This window comes from Primulina eburnea, unplaced genomic scaffold, assembly GCF_022965805.1.
Source record: "Primulina eburnea isolate SZY01 unplaced genomic scaffold, ASM2296580v1 ctg1095, whole genome shotgun sequence".
NCBI classification, from domain to species: domain Eukaryota; kingdom Viridiplantae; phylum Streptophyta; class Magnoliopsida; order Lamiales; family Gesneriaceae; genus Primulina; species Primulina eburnea.
Genome location: NW_027330641.1, coordinates 7405 through 20876, shown reverse-complemented (window position 1 = coordinate 20876; position 13472 = coordinate 7405). Strand labels below are relative to the sequence as shown.

The 13472-nt window shown below is 35.3% G+C and overlaps 1 non-coding gene across 1 annotated transcript; it reads right to left on the bottom strand.

Moving 5' to 3' along the window:
• Positions 1–12748: 12748 nt before the first annotated feature.
• LOC140820511 (small nucleolar RNA R71) lies at positions 12749–12859 on the bottom strand. Its single transcript, XR_012115507.1, has one exon. It is a non-coding gene; the product is annotated as a small nucleolar RNA R71 (small nucleolar RNA).
• Between the last annotated feature and the right edge of the window lie 613 nt (positions 12860–13472).

Below are 13472 nucleotides of genomic sequence, written 5' to 3'. Positions count from 1 at the left end.
TAAAAAAAACAAATCCGCAATGTTTGGCATCATCGGTTTTATGACAAGCTATAAAATGTGCCATCTTAGAGAATCTATCCAAACAACAAAATAGAATCCCTCCCCTTCTTAGTCCTAGGCAAAACCCAAAATAAAGTCCATAGAAATGTCAATCCAAGTCTTTTTAAGAATAGCACGCAAAAGTGTTCCTAAATAGAGAAGTCGCTAGGTTGCATTGAATGCCTAGGACTATTGTTTCTGGTCGCGATGTTAAATTTTTGAGTTACTTTTGGAATACTTTATGGGCTAAACTTGGCACAAAATTGTTGTTTTCTACTATTTGTCATCCTCAAACGGATGGACAAACTGAAGTTGTCAATAGAACTTTGAGAACACTTTTGCGTGCTATTCTTAAAAAGAACTTGGATTGCCATTTTGATGGACTTTATTTGGGGTTGCCGAGGACTAAGAAGGGGAGTGATTCTATTTTGGTTGTTGTGGATAGATTCTCTAAGATGACACATTTTATAGCTTGTCATAAAACCGTTGATGCTTCAAACATTGCGGATTTGTTCTTTAGAGAAGACGTTAGGTTGCATGGCATGACTAGGACTATTATTTCTGGTCGCGAGGTTAAATTATTTAGTTACTTTTGGAAGACTTTATGGGCTAAACTTGGCACAAAATTGTTGATTTCTACTACTTGTCATCCTCGAACGGATGGACAAACTGAAGTGGTCAATAGAACTTTGGGAACACTTTTGCGTGCTATTATTAAAAAGAACTTGGATTGACATTTCTATGGACTTTATTTTGGGAGTGCCTAGGACTAAGAAGGGGAGGGATTCTATTTTTGTTGTTGTGGATAGATTCTCTAAGATGGCACATTTTATAGCTTGTCATAAAACCGATGATGCTTCAAACATTGCGGATTTGTTCTTTAGAGAAGTCGCTAGGTTGCATGGAATGCCTAGGACTATTGTTTCTGGTCGCGATGTTAAATTCTTGAGTTACTTTTGGAATACTTTATGGGCTAAACTTGGCACAAAATTGTTGATTTCTACTACTTGTCATCCTCAAACGGATGGACAAACTGAAGTTGTCAATAGAACTTTGGGAACACTTTTGCATGCTATTATTAAAAAGAACATGGATTGACATTTCTATAGACTTTATTTTGGGGTTGCCTAGGACTAAGAAGGGGAGGGATTCTATTTTTGTTGTTGTGGATAGATTCTCTAAGATGGCACATTTTATAGCTTGTCATAAAACCGATGATGCTTCAAACATTGCGGATTTGTTCTTTAGAGAAGTCGCTAGGTTGCATGGAATGCCTAGGACTATTGTTTCTGGTCGCGATGTTAAATTCTTGAGTTACTTTTGTAATACTTTATGGGCTAAACTTGGCACAAAATTGTTGTTTTCTACTACTTGTCATCCTCAAACGGATGGACAAACTGAAGTTGTCAATAGAATTTTGGGAACACTTTTGCGTGCTATTCTTAAAAAGAACTTGGATTGACATTTCGATGGACTTTATTTTGGGGTTGCCTAGGAATAAGAAGGGGATGGATTCTATTTTTGTTGTTGTGGATAGATTCTCTAAGATGGCACATTTTATAGCTTGTCATAAAACCGATGATGCTTCAAACATGGCGGATTTGTTCTTTAGAGAAGTCGCTAGGTTGCATGGAATGCCTAGGACTATTGTTTTTGGTCGCGATGTTAAAATCTTGAGTTACTTTTGGAATACTTTATGGGCTAAACTTGGCACAAAATTGTTGTTTTCTACTACCTGTCATCCTCAAACGGATGGACAAAATGAAGTTGTCAATAGAACTTTGAGAACACTTTTGCGTGCTACTCTTAAAAAGAACTTGGATTGACATTTCTATGGACTTTATTTTGGGGTTGCCTAGGACTAAGAAGGGGAGGGATTCTATTTTTGTTGTTGTGGATAGATTCTCTATGATGGCACATTTTATAGCTTGTGATAAAACCGATGATGCTTCAAACATTGCGGATTTTTTCTTTAGAGAAGTCGTTAGGTTTCATGGCATGCCTAGGACTATTATTTCTGGCCGCGAGGTTAAATTATTTAGTTACTTTTGGAAGACTTTATGGGCTAAACTTAGCACAAAATTGTTGATTTCTACTACTTGTCATCCTCGAACGGATGGACAAACTGAAGTTGTCAATAGAACTTTGGGAACACTTTTGCGTGCTATTATTAAAAAGAACTTGGATTGACATTTCTATGGACTTTATTTTGGGGTTGCCTAGGACTAAGAAGGGGAGGGATTCTATTTTTGTTGTTGTGGATAGATTCTCTAAGATGGCACATTTTATAGCTTGTCATAAAACCGATGATGCTTCAAACATTGCGGATTTGTTCTTTAGAGAAGTCGCTAGGTTGCATGGAATGCCTAGGACTATTGTTTCTGGTCGCGATGTTAAATTCTTGAGTTACTTTTGGAATACTTTATGGGCTAAACTTGGCACAAAATTGTTGTTTTCTACTACTTGTCATCCTCAAACGGATGGACAAACTGAAGTTGTCAATAGAACTTTGGGAACACTTTTGCGTGCTATTCTTAAAAAGAACTTGGATTGACATTTCTATGGACTTTATTTTGGTGTTGCCTAGGACTAAGAAGGGGATGGATTCTATTTTTGTTGTTGTGGATAGATTCTCTAAGATGGCACATTTTATAGCTTGTCATAAAACCGATGATGCTTCAAACATTGCGGATTTGTTTTTTAGAGAAGTCGCTAGGTTGCATTGAATGCCTATGACTATTGTTTCTGGTCGCGATGTTAAATTTTTGAGTTACTTTTGGAATACTTTATGGGCTAAACTTGGCACAAAATTGTTGTTTTTTACTACTTGTCATTCTCAAACGGATGGACAAACTGAAGTTGTCAATAGAACTTTGAGAACACTTTTGCGTGCTATTCTTAAAAAGAACTTGGATTGCCATTTTGATGGACTTTATTTTGGGGTTGCCGAGGACTAAGAAGGGGAGTGATTCTATTTTGGTTGTTGTGGATAGATTCTCTAAGATGACACATTTTATAGCTTGTCATAAAACCATTGATGCTTCAAACATTGCGGATTTGTTCTTTAGAGATGACGTTAGGTTGCATGGCATGCCTAGGACTATTATTTCTGGTCGTGAGGTTAAATTATTTAGTTACTTTTGGAAGACTTTATTGGCTAAACTTGGCACAAAATTGTTGATTTCTACTACTTGTCATCCTCGAACGGATGGACAAACTGAAGTTGTCAATAGAACTTTGGGAACACTTTTGCGTGCTATTATTAAAAAGAACTTGGATTGACATTTCTATGGACTTTATTTTGGGGTTACCTAGGACTAAGAAGGGGAGAGATTCTATTTTTGTTGTTGTGGATAGATTCTCTAAGATGGCACATTTTATAGCTTGTCATAAAACCGATGATGCTTCAAACATTGCGGATTTGTTCTTTAGAGAAGTCGCTAGGTTGCATGGAATGCCTAGGACTATTGTTTCTGGTCGCGATGTTAAATTCTTGAGTTACTTTTGGAATACTTTATGGGCTAAACTTGGCACAAAATTGTTGTTTTCTACTACTTGTCATCCTCAAACGGATGGACAAACTGAAGTTGTCAATAGAACTTTGGGAACACTTTTGCGTGCTATTCTTAAAAAGAACTTGGATTGACATTTCTATGGACTTTATTTTGGGGTTGCCTAGGACTAAGAAGGGGAGAGATTCTATTTTTGTTGTTGTGGATAGATTCTCTAAGACGGCACATTTTATAGCTTGTCATAAAACCGATGATGCTTCAAACATTGCGGATTTGTTCTTTAGAGAAGTCGCTAGGTTGCATGGAATGCCTAGGACTATTGTTTCTGGTCGCGATGTTAAATTCTTGAGTTACTTTTGTAATACTTTATGGGCTAAACTTGGCACAAAATTGTTGTTTTCTACTACTTGTCATCCTCAAACGGATGGACAAACTGAAGTTGTCAATAGAACTTTAGGAACACTTTTGCGTGCTATTCTTAAAAAGAACTTGGATTGACATTTCTATGGACTTTATTTTGGAGTTGCCAAGGACTAAGAAGGGGATGATTCTATTTTTGTTGTTGTGGATAGATTCTCTAAGATGGCACATTTTATAGCTTGTTATAAAACCGATGATGCTTCAAATATTGCGGATTTGTTCTTTAGAGAAGTTGCTAGGTTGCATGGAATGCTTAGGACTATTGTTTCTGGTCGCGATGTTAAATTCTTGAGTTACTTTTGGAAGGCTTTATGGGCTAAACTTGGTACAAAATTGTTGTTTTCTACTACTTGTCATCCTCAAACGGATGGACAAACTGAAGTTTTCAATAGAACTTTGGGAACACTTTTGCGTGCTATTCTTAAAAAGAACTTGGATTGACATTTTGATGGACTTTATTTTGGGGTTGCCGAGGACTAAGAAGGGGAGTGATTTTATTTTGGTTGTTGTGGATAGATTCTCTAAGATGACACATTTTATAGCTTGTCATAAAACCGATGATGCTTCAAACATTACGGATTTGTTCTTTAGAGAAGTCGCTAGGTTGCATGGAATGCCTAGGACTATTGTTTCTGGTCGCGATGTTAAATTCTTGAGTTACTTTTGGAAGACTTTTTGGGCTAAACTTGGCACAAAATTGTTGTTTTCTACTACTTGCCATCCTCAAACGGATGGACAAACTGAAGTTGTCAATAGAACTTTGGGGACACTTTTGCGTGCTATTCTTAAAAAGAACTTGGATTGACATTTCTATGGACTTTATTTTGGGGTTGCCTAGGACTAAGAAGGGGATGGATTCTATTTTTGTTGTTGTGGATAGATTCTCTAAGATGGCACATTTTATAGCTTGTTATAAAACGATGATGCTTCAAACATTGCGGATTTTTTCTTTAGAGAAGTCGTTAGGTTGCATGGAATGCTTAGGACTATAGTTTCTGGTCGCGATGTTAAATTTTTGAGTTACTTTTGGAATACTTTATGGGCTAAACTTGGCACAAAATTGTTGTTTTCTACTACGTGTCATCCTCAAACGGATGTACAAACTGAAGTTGTCAATAGAACTTTGGGAAAACTTTTGCGTGCTATTCTTAAAAAGAACTTGGATTGACATTTCTATGGACTTTATTTTGGGGTTGCCTAGGACTAAGAAGGGGATGGATTCTATTTTTGTTGTTGTGGATAGATTCTCTAAGATGGCACATTTTATAGCTTGTTATAAAACCGATGATGCTTCAAACATTGCGGATTTTTTCTTTAGAGAAGTCGTTAGGTTGCATGGCATGCCTAAGACTATTGTTTCTGGTCGCGATGTTAAATTTTTGAGTTACTTTTGGAATACTTTATGGGCTAAACTTGGCACAAAATTGTTGTTTTCTACTATTTGTCATCCTCAAACGGATGGACAAACTGAAGTTGTCAATAGAACTTTGAGAACACTTTTGCGTGCTATTCTTAAAAAGAACTTGGATTGCCATTTGGATGGACTTTATTTTGAGGTTGCCGAGAACTAAGAAGGGGAGTGATTCTATTTTGGTTGTTGTGGATAGATTCTCTAAGATGACACATTTTATAGCTTGTCATAAAACCGATGATGCTTCAAACATTGCGGATTTGTTCTTTAGAGAAGTCGTTAGGTTGCATGGCATGCTTAGGACTATTATCTCTGGTCGCGAGGTTAAATTATTTAGTTACTTTTGGAAGACTTTATGGGCTAAACTTGGCACAAAATTGTTGATTTCTACTACTTGTCATCCTCGAAAGGATGGACAAACTGAAGTTGTCAATAGAACTTTGGGAACACTTTTGCGTGCTATTATTAAAAAGAACTTGGATTGACATTTCTATGGACTTTATTTTGGGGTTGCCTAGGACTAAGAAGGGGAGGGATTCTATTTTTGTTGTTGTGGATAGATTCTCTAAGATGGCACATTTTATAGCTTGTCATAAAACCGATGATGCTTCAAACATTGCGGAATTGTTCTTTAGAGAAGTCGCTAGGTTGCATGGAATGCCTAGGACTATTGTTTCTGGTCGCGATGTTAAATTCTTGAGTTACTTTTGGAATACTTTATGGGCTAAACTTGGCACAAAATTGTTGTTTTCTACTACTTGTCATCCTCAAACGGATGGACAAACTGAAGTTGTCAATAGAACTTTGGGAACACTTTTGCGTGCTATTCTTAAAAGGAACTTGGATTGACATTTCTATGGACTTTATTTTGGGGTTGCCTAGGACTAAGAAGGGGATGGATTCTATTTTTGTTGTTGTGGATAGATTCTCTAAGATGGCACATTTTATAGCTTGTCATAAAACCGATGATGCTTCAAACATTGCGGATTTGTTTTTTAGAGAAGTCGCTAGGTTGCATTGAATGCCTAGGACTATTGTTTCTGGTCGCGATGTTAAATTTTTGAGTTACTTTTGGAATACTTTATGGGCTAAACTTGGCACAAAATTGTTGTTTTCTACTATTTGTCATCCTCAAACGGATGGACAAACTGAAGTTGTCAATAGAACTTAGAGAACACTTTTGCGTGCTATTCTTAAAAAGAACTTGGATTGCCATTTTGATGGACTTTATTTTGGGGTTGCCGAGGACTAAGAAGGGGAGTGATTCTATTTTGGTTGTTGTGGATAGATTCTCTAAGATGACACATTTTATAGCTTGTCATAAAACCGTTGATGCTTCAAACATTGCGGATTTGTTCTTTAGAGAAGACGTTAGGTTGCATGGCATGACTAGGACTATTATTTCTGGTCGCGAGGTTAAATTATTTAGTTACTTTTGGAAGACTTTATGGGCTAAACTTGGCACAAAATTGTTGATTTCTACTACTTGTCATCCTCGAACGGATGGACAAACTGAAGTTGTCAATAAAACTTTGGGAACACTTTTGCGTGCTATTATTAAAAAGAACTTGGATTGACATTTCTATGGACTTTATTTTGGGAGTGCCTAGGACTAAGAAGGGGAGGGATTCTATTTTTGTTGTTGTGGATAGATTCTCTAAGATGGCACATTTTATAGCTTGTCATAAAACCGATGATGCTTCAAACATTGCGGATTTGTTCTTTAGAGAAGTCGCTAGGTTGCATGGAATGCCTAGGACTATTGTTTCTGGTCGCGATGTTAAATTCTTGAGTTACTTTTGGAATACTTTATGGGCTAAACTTGGCACAAAATTGTTGATTTCTACTACTTGTCATCCTCAAACGGATGGACAAACTGAAGTTGTCAATAGAACTTTGGGAACACTTTTGCGTGCTATTATTAAAAAGAACATGGATTGACATTTCTATAGACTTTATTTTGGGGTTGCCTAGGACTAAGAAGGGGAGGGATTCTATTTTTGTTGTTGTGGATAGATTCTCTAAGATGGCACATTTTATAGCTTGTCATAAAACCGATGATGCTTCAAACATTGCGGATTTGTTCTTTAGAGAAGTCGCTAGGTTGCATGGAATGCCTAGGACTATTGTTTCTGGTCGCGATGTTAAATTCTTGAGTTACTTTTGTAATACTTTATGGGCTAAACTTGGCACAAAATTGTTGTTTTCTACTACTTGTCATCCTCAAACGGATGGACAAACTGAAGTTGTCAATAGAACTTTGGTAACACTTTTGCGTGCTATTCTTAAAAAGAACTTGGATTGACATTTCGATGGACTTTATTTTGGGGTTGCCTAGGACTAAGAAGGGATGGATTCTATTTTTGTTGTTGTGGATAGATTCTCTAAGATGGCACATTTTATAGCTTGTCATAAAACCGATGATGCTTCAAACATGGCGGATTTGTTCTTTAGAGAAGTCGCTAGGTTGCATGGAATGCCTAGGACTATTGTTTCTGGTCGCGATGTTAAATTCTTGAGTTACTTTTGGAATACTTTATGGGCTAAACTTGGCACAAAATTGTTGTTTTCTACTACCTGTCATCCTCAAACGGATGGACAAAATGAAGTTGTCAATAGAACTTTGAGAACACTTTTGCGTGCTACTCTTAAAAAGAACTTGGATTGACATTTCTATGGACTTTATTTTGGGGTTGCCTAGGACTAAGAAGGGGAGGGATTCTATTTTTGTTGTTGTGGATAGATTCTCTATGATGGCACATTTTATAGCTTGTGATAAAACCGATGATGCTTCAAACATTGCGGATTTTTTCTTTAGAGAAGTCGTTAGGTTGCATGGCATGCCTAGGACTATTATTTCTGGCCGCGAGGTTAAATTATTTAGTTACTTTTGGAAGACTTTATGGGCTAAACTTAGCACAAAATTGTTGATTTCTACTACTTGTCATCCTCGAACGGATGGACAAACTGAAGTTGTCAATAGAACTTTGGGAACACTTTTGCGTGCTATTATTAAAAAGAACTTGGATTGACATTTCTATGGACTTTATTTTGGGGTTGCCTAGGACTAAGAAGGGGAGGGATTCTATTTTTGTTGTTGTGCCTAGAACACTTTTGCGTGCTATTATTAAAAAGAACTTGGATTGACATTGCCGGAATTACTGTTCATTGCCGGATTCGTGAATACTATTCATCGCCGGAATTCGCGATTACTATTCATCGCGATTACTGTTCTATCCGGATTTACTATTCATCAGATTTACTGTTCACGATCGGATTTACTATTCACGCCGGAGTACTATTCAAGCCGGAGTTACTATTCATGCCGGATTCACTATTCATACCGGAATTACTGTTCACGGTACTGTTCACCCGATAAAAAAAAAAGAAAAAAAAAAACAAAATATTAATTTTGGAATCGGGTGTTTGTTGGAATTTTAGCGCTTATATTTCAGCGTTAAGTTTGTCCTTATCATTTAGTCGCATTCTAGTCAATTTTCAAAGTTGCTTGTTCTTGTGTGGTCTAAGTGAGTCGAATTTCAGACGTCACAGGATTGATCTCATAAGTTTGATACGTGGAAACCACGAGACTTAAGCACCCACTTGAGAATTCTCACTGGAGTGAAAATATTTGAGTGGAGTGAATTTTCATTGGAGTGAATTGTGAGGTTTTGTGGTGAGGGAAAAAGACGAGTGCGAGTGAATTTTCATTGGAGTGACTAGTGAGAATTTGTGGTGAGGAAACTTTATTCTTTATTGTTTATACTAACCTTTTTCTTGCAGGTATAATGATTGACGGACGTCAATTTAAAACGATGTTAGGAGGGTTGGATAGAAGGTGGGAGAAGGAGTTTAAGCCTCAACAAAAAAAAATATATCGGAGGTGTGAAGAAGAGGAGATGTATGATGTGCATATTGATGAGAATAGGCGAGGTAGTAGAGTTGGAGGAGATACGTTGTTGAACATGGATCGTTGTAGGAGATTTGATGAGGATAAGGGGTATAGAAGCCGAGAAGGGTATAGACTGAGTGGTACGAAGATGACAATTCCATTCTTCAGTGGGGAAGCCGATCCAAAGTTGTACCTTGAGTGGGAAGAGAGAATGGAGTGTGTATTTGAGAGACGGAAGGATTATACCGAAGCAATGAAGGTAAGACGAGCTTGCAGTGAGTTTACCGACTATACTAGTACTTGGTGGGATAAGTTAGTAACACGTAGGAGACGATGTGGGGATGACCCTATAGTTACGTGGGATGAGATGAAAAGGGTGATGAGGAAACAATTTGTTCCAAATCACAATAATAGGAGAGGTGGTAGGAGAGATGAGCATGGCTTGTATGATGATTCATGGGCATCCACTTGGAGGGCGAGTTTGGAAGAGAACCACTGCGGTAGGCCAAAGAAGGAGTCAAGACGTGAAGCTAGCAAATATGAATATCAAGGTACATTTAAAAATTCAAATTCTAGTACTTGTGATATTATATGTTGTTGGTGTTTAGAGTTTGGGCATTATATCACCCAATGTCCAAAGGAGGAGATGACTGTAGTAAAACCGCCAATTGATGTCAAATCTAAAGTGGGGGTTGAGAGAATTGAGGAGGTTGGTACTCCACTAACTTCTGACTTGAGTATTGAGTGTTGTGCTGTGGAGGGTGAGTTATTAGATGATGTGCAAGTTGTTTCTTTTGCTCAACTGCCTACGAATGAAATTTGTATTGATGAATCAATTTATCATGAATTGAGTGAAGAAGAATTTAAAATGGCCGAAAGAAAGAGTGATCAAAAGAGTGAGATGGCCATAGAAAGAAAAGAAAAAGAAAAAGAGGCCAAAGAAAAAGAAGAAGAAAAAGAAAAGAAAAATAATTTTGAGGCCCAAAGGAGTGAAAAGAGTGAGGATGAGAGTTTACTTTTGTATAAACCCCTTAAAGTACCTTTGTACAAAGTGGTTTATTATTCTTGTGATGATATAGCCGGTTCAATCCCGAGCATTGTCGTTTCTTACTTGCAGGACCTTGGAGTTGTCATGTCGGGGAGACAAGTGAGTCTTGTTGAAGGGAGAACCCGATGGGCTGAGCCGCACGAATGCAAGCACGATCGCTGATGAAACTTAAAATTAATAATTTATTATATGTTAAAACCTGTATTTTAAAATTTTAAGTTTCATTAAAATTATAAATTATGTTATTTTAGTATTGTTTGTTTATATTTAAATGTCTTACTAAATTTGTTTTATTTTCAGGTTTTTTACGTGTTGGTAAAATAATGATAACTCAAGCTAGAAAATTCAAATGGAGGTGACTCAAACATAGTTGGAATCCTTGAGAAGTTATTTACAACTTTGCAGAAGACATGATTGCCTAAAAAGCTCATTAAGATGATCAAATTGTGCAAAGATCAAAAGGAGGACACATTTACTTTTATTATGACCATCATTTAGTAAAAAATTCATAACTATTTCAATATTTATCCAAATGAGGTGAATCAAGTGGCCAAACTCATCTACACAAAATTCCCCACATGTTTGTGGCCTTAATCAGAGTCAAAGTGGTGAGAAAAGTCGTGGAACAAGGCATTGAAAGAAGGGACATGGAATTGGAGTTGAGGAGACAAAGAATACTATTACAACTACATGGCATTAATAGAATTTTTGACTCTTTCTCTCATTTGGCCTATAAATAGAGGCCTTGTGCTAGCTTGAGAATCATTCTATCTCATTGTAAAATATAGTGTGAGTGTGTATCAAAGTTCTAAGTTTAAATATATTTTCTTTCATTTTCTCAACTATGAGTGATATTTTAGTGTTGATCAAAAGTAAGTTCATGGCAAGCTAAATCTATTATGTCAAGGTGAAGAGGATGCATTCTTGGTGAAGTAAGATTGTTTATATTTTGTATATTATTTCTTTATCTCTTTTCATTTAGCTAACTTATTTTTATTGTAGGTATAAAAATGAATTATTTGTTGTTATCAATTTACATCAAATGCTTGATACCATTAAAGTGGTTATCTTGATTTGTTGTTTAATTTTGATACAATAAATATTTCATCACTTATTATTATATATATATAGATATATATATATGTATATTTATATAATAATATCATAATATTTCATTTAGGCGATAGCGTGGCTCTGCCGGTTGTTCTAAATGAAATATTATGACTTAATACTAACATCTAACAATCTAACATTTACTTTTTCGCAACTAACTTTTATTTTTCGCATCTAACATTTACTTTCTTGCAACTAACTTTTACTTTTCCGCAACTAACATTTACTTTATTGCAACTAACTTTTACTTTACCGCAACTAACTTATTAAATCAATATATTTCATTTAGGCAATAGCGTGGCTCTGCCGGTTGTTCTAAATGAAATATAATGATTTAATTTAACATTTAATTTATGCAATTATTTATTTATATAGTTATAATTATAATCATAGGTACCATATATAAAATATCGGTTAATTCGGTATTTTCTATAGTGGGAACTATATTAGATTATGTGTGTGTTTAATTTTCTTGGAACCATTATTTATGGTAGTTTCTTTTGTTTCACTTTTAGTTAAACAATATTACATAAACCAAGAATAAATCCTCAAGCCTTGACAATATTTATAATTTGTAAACTTCAGTCTTGCATTTGGTAATCTATAAATTAATAAATTTAAACTCAAAATAACCTCTCTGTGGATCGATCTCGTACTTACGAAATATATTACTTGCAGACAACCTACACTTGGGTGAATTATTATTTAAGTAGTAACAAGTTTTTGGCGCCGTTGCCGGGGAGGTATAAATTAAGTTTATATTTGTTATTTATGTTTTATTTATAAGTATTGTGTGTTTTTACTTGTATGAGTGTTTGGAGTCGAAAAAAAAGTGGTAGACTTATTCGAGTATCTGAAAATAATTTAAACATGGATGATAATTCAAATAATCAAGATAATGATAATAATAATAATAATAATAATAATAATAATAATAATAATAATCAAGAACATGATCAATTAAGAACACTTAGGCACCATATGAACCCTATTAGAACTAGTGCCCCATCTTGTTTAGTTTTTCCTCCTGACGCATCAAATTTCAACTTTAAACCTCAAATTATTCAACTTTTACCAAATTTTCATGGCTTAGATTCTGAAAATCCATATTTGCATCTAAGAGAATTTGAGGAAGTTTGTAACACTTATAATGATCAAAATTGTAGCATGGATATAGTTCGATTAAAGCTTTTCCCTTTTTCTTTAAAAGATAAAGCTAAAACATGGCTACAAAATTTAAGATCAAGTTCAATAAGATCATGGGAAGAAATGCAACAACAATTTCTCAAAAAGTTTTTCCCTTCCCATAGAACAAACTCTTTTAAAAGACAAATTACAACTTTTTCTCAAAAACAAGGAGAAACATTTTATCAATGTTGGGATAGATATAAAGAATTACTTAATACATGCCCACATCATGGTTTTGAAACATGGAGAATAGTTTCTCACTTTTATGAAGGTCTTATACCTAAAGATAGGCAAATGATAGAATTCATGTGTAATGGAACTTTTGAAGATAAAAACCCAAATGAAGCTATGGAATATTTGGATTCATTAGCAGAAAATGCTCAAAATTGGGATAATATAGGTACAATAGAACCACCAACAACTAAAAACAATAATTCAACAAATGGGGGTGGTATCTATAATCTCAAAGATGATGTAGATATTCAAGCTAAACTTGCATCTTTAGCAAGAAAAATTGAGTCATTAGAAATGAAAAAGAGTGGTCAATTAAAAAGTATTCAAGAAATTGTTTGTCATATATGTGATACACATGATCATGCTACAAAAGATTGTCCAACATTACCTTCATTTAAAGAATGTCTCCATGAACAAGCAAATTATGTTAACAATTATAAAAAACCAATACTAGATCCTTTTTCACAATCATATAATCCGGGATGGAAAAATCATCCTAATTTTAGTTGGAGGAATGATAATAATGCACAACCGTCACAACAATATTTTCAAAATAACCAAAATCATCAAGGTTATATTCCTTATGTTACACCTCCAAGAAAAAACTTTGAAGAT